Source organism: Rhinoderma darwinii (genome assembly GCF_050947455.1).
Source record: "Rhinoderma darwinii isolate aRhiDar2 chromosome 4 unlocalized genomic scaffold, aRhiDar2.hap1 SUPER_4_unloc_3, whole genome shotgun sequence".
In the NCBI taxonomy this organism is placed as follows: domain Eukaryota; kingdom Metazoa; phylum Chordata; class Amphibia; order Anura; family Rhinodermatidae; genus Rhinoderma; species Rhinoderma darwinii.
The window spans coordinates 126,344-148,352 of NW_027461758.1; the positions used below are offsets into that span (position 1 = coordinate 126,344).

The 22,009-nt window shown below is 34.7% G+C and overlaps 1 long non-coding RNA gene across 1 annotated transcript in view; it reads right to left on the bottom strand.

The window, feature by feature from the left end:
* Positions 1-3,501: 3,501 nt before the first annotated feature.
* The window catches only part of LOC142684068 (uncharacterized), a 38,580-nt gene continuing 20,072 nt past the window's right edge, over positions 3,502-22,009 (bottom strand). The window contains exon 3 of the long non-coding RNA XR_012853979.1: positions 3,502-3,561. This is a non-coding gene — a long non-coding RNA (uncharacterized LOC142684068). The remainder of the gene's footprint in view (positions 3,562-22,009) is intronic.

Consider the following 22,009-nt stretch of genomic DNA (forward strand, 5'->3'; position numbering starts at 1 on the left):
GGGGGACACTGGGATACAATGATGAGGGGAGGCACATACTTTTACTTCTTGTTTGATTCCCGCTTCTTCCTACAAACCCAGGGAACGGCGATGGGGACAACCTGTGCACCTACCTTTGCCAATCTGTTCCCTGGATGGTGGGAAGAGGAAATTGCCCTTCCAGATGTATATAGAGAAGATTTCGATTTCGATATGGCGAAGATATATTGACGATATCGTGTTCATCTGGAGGGGCTCGGAGGGCGAATTACACAATTTCATTAAGGAACTTAATACCAATGACTTGAATCTAAAACTGACCCTAAACTATAGCAAGCAGGAGGTAACATTCCCAGATATTAAAATTGGTACTGATCACAATCGTGATATTATCACGAACCTGTATCGGAAAGTGACAGCTACTAACAGCCTGCTAGATGCAAACAGTGCTCACCTCAAGAGAACAATTAGAGGGGTCCCAAAGGGGAATTCCTCAGATTAAGGAGAAACTGCTCTACCTTTGAAAATTTTAAGAAGGGAGCAGTAGACTTGAAAAAAAGACTTAAGGACAGACATTATTCTGGACACCAGATAAAACAGGCATACAACATTGCACTCAGGACAGACAGGGACACATTGCTGGTTACAAAGGCAAAGTTGAAAAGTGAAAATACAGTGAGGTTTATCACCACACTGCACGAAAAGTGGCAAGAAATGCACAACATCATGGCAAAACATTGGCAGATTTTACTACTGGACGAAGATCTCCAACAATATCTGAGCACAACAATCTCCTCAGGATACAGAAAAACCAACACTATAGAACAACACATTGTTAAAAGTCATTTTTCTAGGGATTGTATAAAAAAGAAACAACACAAATACCCAGGGTTCTATCCATGCGGCCTCTGTACAGCCTGTAAAATCCTTATAAAAAAGCAGGGTTTCAAGAATGGAACGGGAGATCATTACAAAATTCAGGAACACATCACCTGTGCCACCAAGGGGGTGATATATGTCCTAAGATGTACGTGTAACCTACATTATGTGGGGAAGACTAAGAGAGATCTCAAAACTAGAATAAGGGAACACATTGGAAGTATAAGAAATTATGACAAATTGGAAATGGAGACAAAAAAACAAAATAAACTGTTTCAACCCACACCAGTGGCCAGACACTTCAAATACAGCCATAATCTCAACCTTAAAGAACTATCAGGCTGGGCCATTTGCCACCTCACCACGGGAATCAGAGGTGGGGATGTGGACTCCATGCTGCTGAAAGAGGAGAGCAAGTGGATCTTTAACATGAACTCTGTGAGCCCAAATGGACTCAATGAATCCTTCAATTTTGGCTGCTTTTTTTAAATATGTGACACTTCCACATTTACTCTATCCACAATATATTCAACTTGCTTATACAAACGATGCCATATGATGTGTTAAAACATGATGTCATAAGCCAAGCTAATAACACAATAAGAAGCCCATTAAAAAACCAGATATAAGAGAGAATTATCATGGCTATATACAATACTGTGCCATGATTTAAAGGAATATCCATAATAAGGGTACATGAAATACAGGATTGGAATATTAAAAGTATTGTAGATGGTTAAAACCTCTGGAATATTAAGGGTATAACAATCATGGGATTGACAAATAAGTGGCAGTGATATCTATACGAACATACTCCATATTAATTCATGTGGAATTATAGCTAATAATCATTTATGTTTGATTCTATTTTAAAAAATTCTTTAACAGTGTGCGAAGAATGCATTATATACACACATGGTTTCTATAAAGAATTATCATAAATGGTATATGGAATACAGCATTTTACCTATAAGGGTTAATTAATAATAAAAATAATAACAAATACAAAAATAACCAAAAACAATATAAAAAGAAAAAATTTAAACTATAAAATGTCACAATAAATAATATTAAAATTAATATACCAAAAAAAAAAAAATGTGAAAGATAATAAATAATAAAATACTTTGGTAGATAATTAAATATAATTTATTGAATGACTTATTAATATGGAGGATAAGAATAGATATCAATTTAGTGAAAAACATGTCGGATTCATTTGCTTGCTTAAATAAACAAGCAAATGCTGAAGAATTTAGTCAATCCATCAAATATTGCTGAAGATAATTTTGTATTTAATGGTGTCAGGTTGCAACTTCTAACAAGGACACATATCAGAGCTTCCTTATCAGAGGAAACAGTGTAACAAGTCACCTCGTGCTGATTGGCTATATTCAACGTCAATCTAATCCTGGGCTATAACAAGCTCTAGAAACAAAGCGCTCCCGCCCCCGGAAGAAGCTGACTCAGTTCAGTGAAACGCGTGTCGGGACATACCGACCCTGACAGTAGGGAAAGATTACAGACTATAGAGGGCAAGATTAGCCTCAATGAAATGTAAAAACGAATCTCACCGCATTTAAGTTCGCTCCTTACATAGCTGGAACGAACGTACGTGGTGGCAATATCACTACAGGCTACTGAGCTGGTAAGTGCCCATGACGTCGCGGCACTCACAGCTAATATTCTGATAGTTTGCCGGCGTAAATAGCCAGCAAGCTTTACAATCTTACGAAGCAGGGCAGTCTGTCTATCAGCCTAAACGCAGCTAAAGCTAATATCTCTGCACTGCCGCCGAATTGAGAATCGCTGAGAATACAAAATACAATATCCTCGGTGACCGGCCAGCTGCTCACTCAGATTGATTACTATTTGTCCGCGTTGCTGTTTAAGTTGTTGCTCCAATTAGGATTGAAATGGTAATGCTGGGAACATAATACATAAAACGCACTTGATGACTAATCAATTGCTCACTGATACAAATCCTAATCTTTTTTGCGCTGCTGCACAACCAATAGATTGGAGCGGCAATGCTAAAATAGGCATTCAGTGACCAGGCAGCTGCTGATCGAGACTGAACACAACCTCCTGCGGAGCGCATATGCAGGGTATTTCACAGTTATAATATAATAATAACCCTTGCAGCACCACCTCCTATATTTCCACTAAAGTAGTAGAGCAAAAAATAGGCTTTCTACTCAGTGGAATCTGATGAAAGTCGTAATTACACTTTGTATTAATTCAATAAAAATACTATGCAATGTGGCAATAAAAGGGGACATTGCACAACATAATCCTTCTATTATACTAGTCGGTATCAATAGAAAAATTGAAGGCGACATTTAATCCACCATGCTCTCTCTTTTTTCCCTCTCTCCCCATAGCTATAATTTCTACGATTCATTAGGTGGTGTACACCTGAGCATGGAGGGATAATTCAATTCAACATCTAAGATTAATAAAAATTGGAGGTCTCCTCTACCAATTACTTTTCTCCATATACTGTATCTACACACACAACCAGCACACTTCTACCCCCAGGCACTTCTATCCACACACAGACACGACCTCCTGTCACACTAGTTCCCTCACGGTTTTGTATTGGGGCAATAGGACGGAGCATCTTACGGAGCCTTCTCAGCCGGTTCGGGTCACCATGTTCGGCCTTCGCTGCTCCTTTTTCTTCTGGATTTGGGGAGGAATCTGGAAAGTATTTTTGAAGGGTTTTTTTTATTAAAGATTCAGAAACATAAAATACAGAGCAGTGTTTAGCTGCGGAGACCTTGTTATAATGGGCCATGTCCACCAGATAATGATAATGCTGTAAAGACCCTCCCCCATGTTTGAGTTCTTACCGTGTCTGCATCTAGAATGTCAACATTTTTTTAATGCAATTAGTTTTCATCTATTTTAGGAACAGATATTTGCGCCTCACGAGGCCGTGTTTAAGAAACGGGCGTGGCTTAATGGCGCAAGCCAAAACCTAGCCAATCAAGAAGGGGTATAAGGAAGAGAAAAGAGTCTCCATCAAGAACTATATCATACAGCGCGTGTGATATATATGGCGCATCTTCACACCGCCTGGTCTAAGTTGATGTGGTTGAAATCTCAGTCCGCTTAGTAAATGTGCCCCGTAGAGTCTTCTGTCTGCGGTCACCTGATGCCTGTACACCCGAGAGACGGGCAAGGTCTGACTAGCCTCTTATATCAGACGCTGGACATATTTATATCCGGCACCAAGAGGAGTGAGCCGGGAGATCAGAACAGAGTGGGAGCCACAAGGGAAGAGCAGGCAATGGCGGATCATAATATGTGCGCTTCAGGCAGCCACCCAGGGAAACCATGCAGCATTGGTATCTGGCCGGTTTGCCAAGGTTTTCACAAACCGGATGTTAAAGTTACAGCTAGATTGGAGAACAGGGGAGAAGCGGGACCCAGAACCGTTCCACTGCACTCAATTGTATCCACGTCCTTAGGACGCGGATACAATTTATCAATCTAGCGTTGGCATGGCACAGAAAATGACCGTTCCCTGCCCCACCATTCGGCACTTTACCAATGATACAGACGTCACATTGCGTCGTCATAATGGAGGATTAATCATGAACGGGGACAGGTGAGCATGTAATGTTTTTTTGTGTTTTGTTTTTTTCTTTAGTGAGCACTGTGAGTGGCACAACCTACAGGGGGCGGTATATGGGGCACAACCTACAGGGGGCACTATATGGGGCACAACCTACAGGGGGCACTATATGGGGCACAACCTACAGGGGGCACTATATGGGGCACAACCTACAGGGGGCACTATATGGGGCACAACCTACAGGGGGCGCTATATGGGGCACAACCTACAGGGGGAGCTATATGGGGCACAACCTACAGGGGGCACTATATGGGGCACAACCTGCAGGGGGCACTATATGGGGCACAACCTACAGGGGGCACTATATGGGGCACAACCTACAGGGGGCGCTATATGGGGCACAACCTACAGGGGGGCGCTATATGGGGCACTATCTACAGGGGGCACTATATGGGCCACGATCTACAGGGGGCTCTGTGTGTGGTGTTATGTAGAGGGGGAAATTTGTGTGACACTTACTATAGGGGGCACTGTTGGTGGTTCAATTTATTTACAGTGTTTGACACAATTCTATTCAGGAGCGCAGCGTATAGTACTATTATATTCAGGAGTGCAGTGTATAGTACTATTATATTCAGGGGCACAGTGTATAGTACTAGTATATTCAGGAGTACAGTGTATAGTACTATTATATTCAGGAGTACAGTGTATAGTACTATTATATTCAGGAGTACAGTGTATAGTACTATTATATTCAGGAGCGCAGTGTATAGTACTATTATATTCAGGAGTACAGTGTATAGTACTATTATATTCAGGAGTACAGTGTATAGTACTATTATATTCAGGAGTACAGTGTATAGTACTATTATATTCAGGAGCGCAGTGTATAGTACTATTATATTCAGGAGTACAGTGTATAGTACTATTATATTCAGGAGCACAGTGTATAGTACTATTATATTCAGGAGTACAGTGTATAGTACTATTATATTCAGGAGCACAGTGTATAGTACTATTATATTCAAGAGTACAGTGTATAGTACTATTATATTCAGGAGTACAGTGTATAGTACTATTATATTCAGGAGCACAGTGTATAGTGCTATTATATTCAGGATCACAGTGTATAGTACTATTATATTCAGGAGTACAGTGTATAGTACTATTATATTCAGGATCACAGTGTATAGTACTATTATATTCAGGAGTACAGTGTATAGTAATATTATATTCAGGAGTACAGTGTATAGTACTATTATATTCAGGAGCACAGTGTATAGTACTATTATATTCAGGAGTACAGTGCATAGTACTATTATATTCAGGAGCACAGTGTATAGTGCTATTATATTCAGGATCGCAGTGTATAGTACTATTATATTAGGAGTGCAGTGTATAGTACTATTATATTCAGGAGTACAGTGTATAGTACTATTATATTCAGGAGCACAGTGTATAGTACTATTATATTCAGGAGTCCAGTGTATAGTGCTATTATATTCAGGAGCACAGTGTATAGTGCTATTATATTCAGGATCACAGTGTATAGTACTATTATATTAGGAGTGCAGTGTATAGTACTATTATATTCAGGAGCACAGTGTATAGTACTATTATATTCAGGAGTACAGTGTATAGTACTATTATATTCAGGAGTACAGTGTATAGTACTATTATATTCAGGAGCGCAGTGTATAGTACTATTATATTCAGGAGTACAGTGTATAGTACTATTATATTCAGGAGCGCAGTGTATAGTACTATTATATTCAGGAGTGCAGTGTATAGTACTATTATATTCAGGAGTACAGTGTATAGTACTATTATATTCAGGAGCACAGTGTATAGTACCATTATATTCAGGAGTACAGTGTATAGTACTATTATATTCAGGAGTGCAGTGTATAGTACTATTATATTCAGGAGTACAGTGTATAGTACTATTATATTCAGGAGTACAGTGTATAGTACTATTATATTCAGGAGTACAGTGTATAGTACTATTATATTCAGGAGTACAGTGTATAGTACCATTATATTCAGGAGTACAGTGTATAGTACTATTATATTCAGGAGTGCAGTGTATAGTACTATTATATTCAGGAGTACAGTGTATAGTACTATTATATTCAGGAGTACAGTGTATAGTACTATTATATTCAGGAGCACAGTGTATAGTACTATTATATTCAGGGGCACAGTGTATAGTACTATTATATTCAGGGGCGCAGTGTATAGTACTATTATATTCAGGAGTACAGTGTATAGTACTATTATATTCAGGAGTACAGTGTATAGTACTATTATATTCAGGAGTACAGTGTATAGTACTATTATATTCAGGAGCACAGTGTATAGTACTATTATATTCAGGAGTACAGTGTATAGTACTATTATATTCAGGAGTGCAGTGTATAGTACTATTATATTCAGGAGTACAGTGTATAGTACTATTATATTCAGGAGTACAGTGTATAGTACTATTATATTCAGGAGTGCAGTGTATAGTACTATTATATTCAGGAGCGCAGTGTATAATACTATTCAGGATTACAGTGTATAGTACTATTATATTCAGGAGTACAGTGTATAGTACTATTATATTCAGGGGCGCAGTGTATAGTACTATTATATTCAGGAGCGCAGTGTATAGTACTATTATATTCAGGAGTACAGTGTATAGTACTATTATATTCAGGAGTACAGTGTATAGTACTATTATATTCAGGAGCGCAGTGTATAGTACTATTATATTCAGGAGCGCAGTGTATAGTACTATTATATTCAGGAGCGCAGTGTATAGTACTATTATATTCAGGAGTACAGTGTATAGTACTATTATATTCAGGAGTGCAGTGTATAGTACTATTATATTCAGGAGTACAGTGTATAGTACTATTATATTCAGGAGCGCAGTGTATAGTACTATTATATTCAAGAGTACAGTGTATAGTACTATTATATTCAGGAGCACAGTGTATAGTACTATTATATTCAGGAGCGCAGTGTATAGTACTATTATATTCAGGAGTACAGTGTATAGTACTATTATATTCAGGAGCGCAGTGTATAGTACTATTATATTCAGGAGTACAGTGTATAGTACTATTATATTCATCACAGTGTATAGTACTATTATATTCAGGAGCACAGTGTATAGTACTATTATATTCAGGAGCGCAGTGTATAGTACTATTATATTCAGGAGTACAGTGTATAGTACTATTATATTCAGGAGCGCAGTGTATAGCACTATTATATTCAGGAGTACAGTGTATAGTACTATTATATTCATCACAGTGTATAGTACTATTATATTCAGGAGTACAGTGTATAGTACTATTATATTCAGGAGTGCAGTGTATAGTACTATTATATTCAGGAGTACAGTGTATAGTACTATTATATTCAGGAGTACAGTGTATAGTACTATTATATACAGGAACACAGTGTATAGTACTATTATATTCAGGAGCACAGTGTATAGTACTATTATATTCAGGACTGCAGTGTATAGTACTATTATATTCAGGAGTGCAGTGTATAGTACTATTATATTCAGGGGCACAGTGTATAGTACTATTATATTCAGGAGTGCAGTGTATAGTACTATTATATTCAGGAGCGCAGTGTATAGTACTATTATATTCAGGAGCACAGTGTATAGTACTATTATATTCAGGAGCGCAGTGTATAGTACTATTATATTCAGGAGCGCAGTGTATAGTACTATTATATTCAGGAGTACAGTGTATAGTACTATTATATTCAGGAGTGCAGTGTATAATACTATTATATTCAGGGGTACAGTGTATAGTACTATTATATTCAGGAGTACAGTGTATAGTACTATTATATTCAGGAGTGCAGTGTATAGTACTATTATATTCAGGGGCACAGTGTATAGTACTATTATATTCAGGAGTGCAGTGTATAGTACTATTATATTCAGGAGTACAGTGTATAGTACTATTATATTCAGGAGCGCAGTGTATAGTACTATTATATTCAGGAGCGCAGTGTATAGTACTATTATATTCAGGAGCGCAGTGTATAGTACTATTATATTCAGGAGTACAGTGTATAGTACTATTATATTCAGGAGTGCAGTGTATAATACTATTATATTCAGGGGTACAGTGTATAGTACTATTATATTCAGGAGTACAGTGTATAGTACTATTATATTCAGGAGTGCAGTGTATAGTACTATTATATTCAGGGGCACAGTGTATAGTACTATTATATTCAGGAGTGCAGTGTATAGTACTATTATATTCAGGAGTACAGTGTATAGTACTATTATATTCAGGAGCGCAGTGTATAGTACTATTATATTCAAGAGTACAGTGTATAGTACTATTATATTCAGGAGCACAGTGTATAGTACTATTATATTCAGGAGCGCAGTGTATAGTACTATTATATTCAGGAGTACAGTGTATAGTACTATTATATTCAGGAGCGCAGTGTATAGTACTATTATATTCAGGAGTACAGTGTATAGTACTATTATATTCATCACAGTGTATAGTACTATTATATTCAGGAGCACAGTGTATAGTACTATTATATTCAGGAGCGCAGTGTATAGTACTATTATATTCAGGAGTACAGTGTATAGTACTATTATATTCAGGAGCGCAGTGTATAGCACTATTATATTCAGGAGTACAGTGTATAGTACTATTATATTCATCACAGTGTATAGTACTATTATATTCAGGAGTACAGTGTATAGTACTATTATATTCAGGAGTGCAGTGTATAGTACTATTATATTCAGGAGTACAGTGTATAGTACTATTATATTCAGGAGTACAGTGTATAGTACTATTATATACAGGAACACAGTGTATAGTACTATTATATTCAGGAGCACAGTGTATAGTACTATTATATTCAGGACTGCAGTGTATAGTACTATTATATTCAGGAGTGCAGTGTATAGTACTATTATATTCAGGGGCACAGTGTATAGTACTATTATATTCAGGAGTGCAGTGTATAGTACTATTATATTCAGGAGCGCAGTGTATAGTACTATTATATTCAGGAGCACAGTGTATAGTACTATTATATTCAGGAGCGCAGTGTATAGTACTATTATATTCAGGAGCGCAGTGTATAGTACTATTATATTCAGGAGTACAGTGTATAGTACTATTATATTCAGGAGTGCAGTGTATAATACTATTATATTCAGGGGTACAGTGTATAGTACTATTATATTCAGGAGTACAGTGTATAGTACTATTATATTCAGGAGTGCAGTGTATAGTACTATTATATTCAGGGGCACAGTGTATAGTACTATTATATTCAGGAGCGCAGTGTATAGTACTATTATATTCAGGAGCGCAGCGTATAGTACTATTATATTCAGGAGTACAGCGTATAGTACTATTATATTCAGGAGTACAGCGTATAGTACTATTATATCAGGAGCGCAGCGTATAGTACTATTATATTCAGGAGTACAGTGTATAGTACTATTATATTCAGGAGCACAGTGTATAGTACTATTATATTTAGGAGCGCAGTATATAGTACTATTATATTCAGGAGTACAGTGTATAGTACTATTATATTCAGGAGTACAGTGTATAGTACTATTATATTCAGGAGTACAGTGTATAGTACTATTATATTCAGGAGTACAGTGTATAGTACTATTATATTCAGGAGTACAGTGTATAGTACTATTATATTCAGGAGTACAGTGTATAGTACTATTATATTCAGGAGTGCAGTGTATAGTACTATTATATTCAGGAGTACAGTGTATAGTACTATTATATTCAGGAGTGCAGTGTATAGTACTATTATATTCAGGAGTGCAGTGTATAGTACTATTATATTCAGGAGTACAGTGTATAGTACTATTATATTCAGGAGTGCAGTGTATAGTACTATTATATTCAGGAGTGCAGTGTATAGTACTATTATATTCTGGATTACAGTGTATAGTACTATTATATTCAGGAGTGCAGTGTATAGTACTATTATATTCAGGAGTACAGTGTATAGTACTATTATATTCAGGGGCGCAGTGTATAGTACTATTATATTCAGGGGCGCAGTGTATAGTACTATTATATTCAGGAGTACAGTGTATAGTACTATTATATTCAGGAGCGCAGTGTATAGTACTATTATATTCAGGAGCGCAGTGTATAGTACTATTATATTCTGGAGCGCAGTGTATAGTACTATTATATTCAGGAGCGCAGTGTATAGTACTATTATATTCAGGAGCGCAGTGTATAGTACTATTATATTCAGTAGTACAGTGTATAATACTATTATATTCAGGAGCGCAGTGTATAGTACTATTATATTCAGGAGCGCAGTGTATAGTACTATTATATTCAGGAGCGCAGTGTATAGTACTATTATATTCAGGAGCGCAGTGTATAGTACTATTATATTCAGGAGCGCAGTGTATAGTACTATTATATTCAGGAGCACAGTGTATAGAACTATTATATTCAGGAGTACAGTGTATAGTACTATTATATTCAGGAGTACAGTGTATAGTACTATTATATTCAGGAGTACAGTGTATAGTACTATTATATTCAGGAGCACAGTGTATAGTACTATTATATTCAGGAGTACAGTGTATAGTACTATTATATTCAGGAGCACAGTGTATAGTACTATTATATTCAGGAGCACAGTGTATAGTACTATTATATTCAAGAGTACAGTGTATAGTACTATTATATTCAGGAGTACAGTGTATAGTACTATTATATTCAGGAGCACAGTGTATAGTGCTATTATATTCAGGATCACAGTGTATAGTACTATTATATTCAGGAGTACAGTGTATAGTACTATTATATTCAGGATCACAGTGTATAGTACTATTATATTCAGGAGTACAGTGTATAGTAATATTATATTCAGGAGTACAGTGTATAGTACTATTATATTCAGGAGCACAGTGTATAGTACTATTATATTCAGGAGCACAGTGCATAGTACTATTATATTCAGGAGCACAGTGTATAGTGCTATTATATTCAGGATCACAGTGTATAGTACTATTATATTAGGAGTGCAGTGTATAGTACTATTATATTCAGGAGTACAGTGTATAGTACTATTATATTCAGGAGCACAGTGTATAGTACTATTATATTCAGGAGTACAGTGTATAGTACCATTATATTCAGGAGTACAGTGTATAGTACTATTATATTCAGGAGTGCAGTGTATAGTACTATTATATTCAGGAGTACAGTGTATAGTACTATTATATTCAGGAGTACAGTGTATAGTACTATTATATTCAGGAGTACAGTGTATAGTACTATTATATTCAGGAGCACAGTGTATAGTACTATTATATTCAGGAGTACAGTGTATAGTACTATTATATTCAGGAGTGCAGTGTATAGTACTATTATATTCAGGAGTACAGTGTATAGTACTATTATATTCAGGAGTACAGTGTATAGTACTATTATATTCAGGAGTGCAGTGTATAGTACTATTATATTCAGGAGCGCAGTGTATAATACTATTCAGGATTACAGTGTATAGTACTATTATATTCAGGAGTACAGTGTATAGTACTATTATATTCAGGGGCGCAGTGTATAGTACTATTATATTCATCACAGTGTATAGTACTATTATATTCAGGAGCACAGTGTATAGTACTATTATATTCAGGAGCGCAGTGTATAGTACTATTATATTCAGGAGTACAGTGTATAGTACTATTATATTCAGGAGCGCAGTGTATAGCACTATTATATTCAGGAGTGCAGTGTATAGTACTATTATATTCATCACAGTGTATAGTACTATTATATTCAGGAGTACAGTGTATAGTACTATTATATTCAGGAGTGCAGTGTATAGTACTATTATATTCAGGAGTACAGTGTATAGTACTATTATATTCAGGAGTACAGTGTATAGTACTATTATATACAGGAACACAGTGTATAGTACTATTATATTCAGGAGCACAGTGTATAGTACTATTATATTCAGGACTGCAGTGTATAGTACTATTATATTCAGGAGTGCAGTGTATAGTACTATTATATTCAGGGGCACAGTGTATAGTACTATTATATTCAGGAGTGCAGTGTATAGTACTATTATATTCAGGAGCGCAGTGTATAGTACTATTATATTCAGGAGTACAGTGTATAGTACTATTATATTCAGGAGCGCAGTGTATAGTACTATTATATTCAGGAGCGCAGTGTATAGTACTATTATATTCAGGAGCGCAGTGTATAGTACTATTATATTCAGGAGTACAGTGTATAGTACTATTATATTCAGGAGTGCAGTGTATAGTACTATTATATTCAAGAGTACAGTGTATAGTACTATTATATTCAGGAGCACAGTGTATAGTGCTATTATATTCAGGATCACAGTGTATAGTACTATTATATTCAGGAGTACAGTGTATAGTACTATTATATTCAGGATCACAGTGTATAGTACTATTATATTCAGGAGTACAGTGTATAGTAATATTATATTCAGGAGTACAGTGTATAGTACTATTATATTCAGGAGCACAGTGTATAGTACTATTATATTCAGGAGTACAGTGCATAGTACTATTATATTCAGGAGCACAGTGTATAGTACTATTATATTCAGGAGTACAGTGTATAGTACTATTATATTCAGGAGCGCAGTGTATAGTACTATTATATTCAGGAGTCCAGTGTATAGTACTATTATATTCAGGAGTGCAGTGTATAGTACTATTATATTCAGGAGCGCAGTGTATAGTACTATTATATTCAGGAATACAGTGTATAGTACTATTATATTCAGGAGCACAGTGTATAGTACTATTATATTCAGGAGCACAGTGTATAGCACTATTATATTCAGGAGCACAGTGTATAGTACTATTATATTCAGGAGTACAGTGTATAGCACTATTATATTCAGGAGCACAGTGTATAGTACTATTATATTCAGGAGTACAGTGTATAGTGCTATTATATTCAGGATCACAGTGTATAGTACTATTATATTAGGAGTGCAGTGTATAGTACTATTATATTCAGGAGTACAGTGTATAGTACTATTATATTCAGGAGCACAGTGTATAGTACTATTATATTCAGGAGTACAGTGTATAGTACCATTATATTCAGGAGTACAGTGTATAGTACTATTATATTCAGGAGTGCAGTGTATAGTACTATTATATTCAGGAGTACAGTGTATAGTACTATTATATTCAGGAGTACAGTGTATAGTACTATTATATTCAGGAGTACAGTGTATAGTACTATTATATTCAGGAGCACAGTGTATAGTACTATTATATTCAGGAGTACAGTGTATAGTACTATTATATTCAGGAGTGCAGTGTATAGTACTATTATATTCAGGAGTACAGTGTATAGTACTATTATATTCAGGAGTACAGTGTATAGTACTATTATATTCAGGAGTGCAGTGTATAGTACTATTATATTCAGGAGCGCAGTGTATAATACTATTCAGGATTACAGTGTATAGTACTATTATATTCAGGAGTACAGTGTATAGTACTATTATATTCAGGGGCGCAGTGTATAGTACTATTATATTCAGGAGCGCAGTGTATAGTACTATTATATTCAGGAGTACAGTGTATAGTACTATTATATTCAGGAGTACAGTGTATAGTACTATTATATTCAGGAGCGCAGTGTATAGTACTATTATATTCAGGAGCGCAGTGTATAGTACTATTATATTCAGGAGTACAGTGTATAGTACTATTATATTCAGGAGTGCAGTGTATAGTACTATTATATTCAGGAGTACAGTGTATAGTACTATTATATTCAGGAGCGCAGTGTATAGTACTATTATATTCAAGAGTACAGTGTATAGTACTATTATATTCAGGAGCACAGTATATAGTACTATTATATTCAGGAGCACAGTGTATAGTACTATTATATTCAGGAGCGCAGTGTATAGTACTATTATATTCAGGAGTACAGTGTATAGTACTATTATATTCAGGAGCGCAGTGTATAGTACTATTATATTCAGGAGTACAGTGTATAGTACTATTATATTCATCACAGTGTATAGTACTATTATATTCAGGAGCACAGTGTATAGTACTATTATATTCAGGAGCGCAGTGTATAGTACTATTATATTCAGGAGTACAGTGTATAGTACTATTATATTCAGGAGCGCAGTGTATAGCACTATTATATTCAGGAGTACAGTGTATAGTACTATTATATTCATCACAGTGTATAGTACTATTATATTCAGGAGTACAGTGTATAGTACTATTATATTCAGGAGTGCAGTGTATAGTACTATTATATTCAGGAGTACAGTGTATAGTACTATTATATTCAGGAGTACAGTGTATAGTACTATTATATACAGGAACACAGTGTATAGTACTATTATATTCAGGAGCGCAGTGTATAGTACTATTATATTCAGGAGCGCAGTGTATAGTACTATTATATTCAGGAGCACAGTGTATAGTACTATTATATTCAGGAGCACAGTGTATAGTACTATTATATTCAGGAGCACAGTGTATAGTACTATTATATTCAGGACTGCAGTGTATAGTACTATTATATTCAGGAGTGCAGTGTATAGTACTATTATATTCAGGGGCACAGTGTATAGTACTATTATATTCAGGAGTGCAGTGTATAGTACTATTATATTCAGGAGCGCAGTGTATAGTACTATTATATTCAGGAGTACAGTGTATAGTACTATTATATTCAGGAGCGCAGTGTATAGTACTATTATATTCAGGAGCGCAGTGTATAGTACTATTATATTCAGGAGCGCAGTGTATAGTACTATTATATTCAGGAGTACAGTGTATAGTACTATTATATTCAGGAGTGCAGTGTATAATACTATTATATTCAGGGGTACAGTGTATAGTACTATTATATTCAGGAGTACAGTGTATAGTACTATTATATTCAGGAGTGCAGTGTATAGTACTATTATATTCAGGGGCACAGTGTATAGTACTATTATATTCAGGAGCGCAGTGTATAGTACTATTATATTCAGGAGCGCAGCGTATAGTACTATTATATTCAGGAGTACAGCGTATAGTACTATTATATTCAGGAGTACAGCGTATAGTACTATTATATCAGGAGCGCAGTGTATAGTACTATTATATTCAGGAGTACAGTGTATAGTACTATTATATTCAGGAGCACAGTGTATAGTACTATTATATTTAGGAGCGCAGTATATAGTACTATTATATTCAGGAGTACAGTGTATAGTACTATTATATTCAGGAGTACAGTGTATAGTACTATTATATTCAGGAGTACAGTGTATAGTACTATTATATTCAGGAGTACAGTGTATAGTACTATTATATTCAGGAGTACAGTGTATAGTACTATTATATTCAGGAGTGCAGTGTATAGTACTATTATATTCAGGAGTACAGTGTATAGTACTATTATATTCAGGAGTGCAGTGTATAGTACTATTATATTCAGGAGTACAGTGTATAGTACTATTATATTCAGGAGTGCAGTGTATAGTACTATTATATTCAGGAGTACAGTGTATAGTACTATTATATTCTGGATTACAGTGTATAGTACTATTATATTCAGGAGTGCAGTGTATAGTACTATTATATTCAGGAGTACAGTGTATAGTACTATTATATTCAGGGGTGCAGTGTATAGTACTATTATATTCAGGGGCGCAGTGTATAGTACTATTATATTCAGGAGTACAGTGTATAGTACTATTATATTCAGGAGTGCAGTGTATAGTACTATTATATTCAGGAGCGCAGTGTATAGTACTATTATATTCAGGAGCGCAGTGTATAGTACTATTATATTCAGGAGTACAGTGTATAGTACTATTATATTCAGGAGCGCAGTGTATAGTACTATTATATTCAGGAGCACAGTGTATAGAACTATTATATTCAGGAGTACAGTGTATAGTACTATTATATTCAGGAGTACAGTGTATAGTACTATTATATTCAGGAGTACAGTGTATAGTACTATTATATTCAGGAGCACAGTGTATAGTACTATTATATTCAGGAGTACAGTGTATAGTACTATTATATTCAGGAGCACAGTGTATAGTACTATTATATTCAGGAGCACAGTGTATAGTACTATTATATTCAGGGGCACAGTGTATAGTACTATTATATTCAGGAGCACAGTGTATAGAACTATTATATTCAGGAGTACAGTGTATAGTACTATTATATTCAGGGGCACAGTGTATAGTACTATTATATTCAGGGGCACAGTGTATAGTACTATTATATTCAGGGGCATAGTGTATAGTACTATTATATTCAGGAGTACAGTGTATAGTACTATTATATTCAGGAGCACAGTGTATAGTACTATTATATTCAGGAGTACAGTGTATAGTACTATTATATTCAGGAGTACAGTGTATAGTACTATTATATTCAGGAGCGCAGTGTATAGTACTATTATATTCAGGAGCACAGTGTATAGTGCTATTATATTCAGGAGTACAGCGTATAGTACTATTATATTCAGGAGCGCAGTGTATAATACTATTATATTCAGGAGCGCAGTGTATAGTACTATTATATTCAGGAGCACAGTGTATAGTACTATTATATTCAGGAGCACAGTGTATAGTACTATTATATTCAGGGGCACAGTGTATAGTACTATTATATTCAGGAGCACAGTGTATAGAACTATTATATTCAGGAGTACAGTGTATAGTACTATTATATTCAGGGGCACAGTGTATAGTACTATTATATTCAGGGGCATAGTGTATAGTACTATTATATTCAGGAGTACAGTGTATAGTACTATTATATTCAGGAGCACAGTGTATAGTACTATTATATTCAGGAGTACAGTGTATAGTACTATTATATTCAGGAGTACAGTGTATAGTACTATTATATTCAGGGGCACAGTGTATAGTACTATTATATTCAGGAGTACAGTGTATAGTACTATTATATTCAGGAGTGCAGTGTATAGTACTATTATATTCAGGAGCGCAGTGTATAGTACTATTATATTCAGGAGCGCAGTGTATAGTACTATTATATTCAGGAGTACAGTGTATAGTACTATTATATTCAGGAGCGCAGTGTATAGTACTATTATATTCAGGAGCACAGTGTATAGAACTATTATATTCAGGAGTACAGTGTATAGTACTATTATATTCAGGAGTACAGTGTATAGTACTATTATATTCAGGAGTACAGTGTATAGTACTATTATATTCAGGAGCACAGTGTATAGTACTATTATATTCAGGAGTACAGTGTATAGTACTATTATATTCAGGAGCACAGTGTATAGTACTATTATATTCAGGAGCACAGTGTATAGTACTATTATATTCAGGGGCACAGTGTATAGTACTATTATATTCAGGAGCACAGTGTATAGAACTATTATATTCAGGAGTACAGTGTATAGTACTATTATATTCAGGGGCACAGTGTATAGTACTATTATATTCAGGGGCACAGTGTATAGTACTATTATATTCAGGGGCATAGTGTATAGTACTATTATATTCAGGAGTACAGTGTATAGTACTATTATATTCAGGAGCACAGTGTATAGTACTATTATATTCAGGAGTACAGTGTATAGTACTATTATATTCAGGAGTACAGTGTATAGTACTATTATATTCAGGAGCGCAGTGTATAGTACTATTATATTCAGGAGCACAGTGTATAGTGCTATTATATTCAGGAGTACAGCGTATAGTACTATTATATTCAGGAGCGCAGTGTATAATACTATTATATTCAGGAGCGCAGTGTATAGTACTATTATATTCAGGAGCACAGTGTATAGTACTATTATATTCAGGAGCACAGTGTATAGTACTATTATATTCAGGGGCACAGTGTATAGTACTATTATATTCAGGAGCACAGTGTATAGAACTATTATATTCAGGAGTACAGTGTATAGTACTATTATATTCAGGGGCACAGTGTATAGTACTATTATATTCAGGGGCACAGTGTATAGTACTATTATATTCAGGGGCATAGTGTATAGTACTATTATATTCAGGAGTACAGTGTATAGTACTATTATATTCAGGAGCACAGTGTATAGTACTATTATATTCAGGAGTACAGTGTATAGTACTATTATATTCAGGAGTACAGTGTATAGTACTATTATATTCAGGGGCACAGTGTATAGTACTATTATATTCAGGGGCACAGTGTATAGTACTATTATATTCAGGGGCATAGTGTATAGTACTATTATATTCAGGAGTACAGTGTATAGTACTATTATATTCAGGAGCACAGTGTATAGTACTATTATATTCAGGAGTACAGTGTATAGTACTATTATATTCAGGAGTGCAGTGTATAGTACTATTATATTCAGGAGTGCAGTGTATAGTACTATTATATTCAGGAGTACAGTGTATAGAACTATTATATTCAGGAGCGCAGTGTATAGTACTATTATATTCAGGAGCGCAGTGTATAGTACTATTATATTCAGGGGCGCAGTGTATAAGTACTATTATATTCAGGAGTACACGGTATAGTACTATTATATTCAGGGGCACAGTGTATAGTACTATTATATTCAGGAGTACACGGTATAGTACTATTATATTCAGGAGTACAGTGTATAGTACTATTATATTCAGGAGTACAGTGTATAGTACTATTATATTCAGGAGCACAGTGTATAGTACTATTATATTCAGGAGCGCAGTGTATAGCACTATTATATTCAGGAGCACAGTGTATAGTACTATTATATTCAGGAGCACAGTGTATAGTACTATTATATTCAGGAGCGCAGTGTATAGTACTATTATATTCAGGAGTACAGTGTATAGCACTATTATATTCAGGAGCGCAGTGTATAGTACTATTATATTCAGGAGCGCAGTGTATAGTACTATTATATTCAGGGGCACAGTGTATAGTACTATTATATTCAGGAGTACAGTGTATAGTACTATTATATTCAGGAGCACAGTGTATAGTACTATTATATTCAGGAGTACAGTGTATAGTACTATTATATTCAGAACAGTGTATAGTACTATTATATTCAGGAGCACAGTGTATAGTACTATTATATTCAGGAGCACAGTGTATAGTACTATTATATTCAGGAGTACAGTGTATAGTACTATTATATTCAGAACAGTGTATAGTACTATTATATTCAGGAGTACAGTGTATAGTACTATTATATTCAGAACAGTGTATAGTACTATTATATTCAGGAGCACAGTGTATAGTACTATTATATTCAGGAGTACAGTGTATAGTACTATTATATTCAGGAGTGCAGTGTATAGTACTATTATATTCAGGAGAGCAGTGTATAGTACTATTATATTCAGGAGTGCAGTGTATAGTACTATTATATTCAGGAGCACAGTGTATAGAACTATTATATTCAGGAGCGCAGTGTATAGTACTATTATATTCAGGAGCGCAGTGTATAGTACTATTATATTCAGGAGCACAGTGTATAGTACTATTATATTCAGAACAGTGTATAGTACTATTATATTCAGGAGCACAGTGTATAGAACTATTATATTCAGGAGCGCAGTGTATAGTACTATTATATTCAGGAGCGCAGTGTATAGTACTATTATATTCAGGGGCGCAGTGTATAGTACTATTATATTCAGGAGTACACGGTATAGTACTATTATATTCAGGGGCACAGTGTATAGTACTATTATATTCAGGAGTACAGTGTACAGTACTATTATATTCAGGAGCACAGTGTATAGTACTATTATATTCAGGAGTACACGGTATAGTACTATTATATTCAGGAGCGCAGTGTATAGTACTATTATATTCAGGGGCACAGTGTATAGTACTATTATATTCAGGAGTACAGTGTATAGTACTATTATATTCAGGAGCACAGTGTATAGTACTATTATATTCAGGAGTACAGTGTATAGTACTATTATATTCAGAACAGTGTATAGTACTATTATATTCAGGAGTACAGTGTATAGTACTATTATATTCAGGAGCGCAGTGTATAGAACTATTATATTCAGGAGTACAGTGTATAGTACTATTATATTCAGGAGCACAGTGTATAGTACTATTATATTCAGGAGTGCAGTGTATAGTACTATTATATTCAGGAGTACAGTGTATAGTACTATTATATTCAGGAGCGCAGTGTATAGAACTATTATATTCAGGAGTACAGTGTATAGTACTATTATATTCAGGAGCACAGTGTATAGTACTATTATATTCAGGAGTGCAGTGTATAGTACTATTATATTCAGGAGTACAGTGTATAGTACTATTATATTCAGGAGTACAGTGTATAGTGCTATTATATTCAGGAATACAGTGTATAGTACTATTATATTCAGGAGCACAGTGTATAGTACTATTATATTCAGGAGTACAGTGTATAGTACTATTATATTCAGGAGCACAGTGTATAGAACTATTATATTCAGGAGTACAGTGTATAGTACTATTATATTCAGGAGTGCAGTGTATAGTACTATTATATTCAGGAGTACAGTGTATAGTACTATTATATTCAGGGGCACAGTGTATAGTACTATTATATTCAGGGGCACAGTGTATAGTACTATTATATTCAGGGGCATAGTGTATAGAACTATTATATTCAGGAGTACAGTGTATAGTACTATTATATTCAGGGGCACAGTGTATAGTACTATTATATTCAGGAGTACAATGTATAGTACTATTATATTCAGGAGTACAGTGTATAGTACTATTATATTCAGGAGTACAGTGTATAGTACTATTATATTCAGGAGTACAGTGTATAGTACTATTATATTCAGGAGTACAGTGTATAGTACTGTTATATTCAGGAGTACAGTGTATAGTAATATTATATTCAGGAGTGCAGTGTATAGTACTATTATATTCAGGAGCGCAGTGTATAGTACTATTATATTCAGGAGTACAGTGTATAGTACTATTATATTCAGGAGTATAGTGTATAGTACTATTATATTCAGGAGTGCAGTGTATAGTACTATTCTATTCAGGAGCACAGTGTATAGTACTATTATATTCAGGAGCGCAGTGTATAGTACTATTATATTCAGGAGCGCAGTGTATAGTACTATTATATTCAGGAGTGCAGTGTATAGTACTATTATATTCAGGAGTACAGTGTATAGTACTATTATATTCAGGAGTACGGTGTATAGTACTATTATATTCAGCACAGTGTATAATACTATTATATTCAGGAGTACATTGTATAGTACTATTATATTCAGGAGTACAGTGTATAGTACTATTATATTCAGGAGCACAGTGTATAGTACTATTATATTCAGGAGCGCAGTGTATAGCACTATTATATTCAGGAGCACAGTGTATAGTACTATTATATTCAGGAGCACAGTGTATAGTACTATTATATTCAGGAGCGCAGTGTATAGTACTATTATATTCAGGAGCACAGTGTATAGTACTATTATATTCAGGAGTACAGTGTATAGTACTATTATATTCAGGAGCACAGTGTA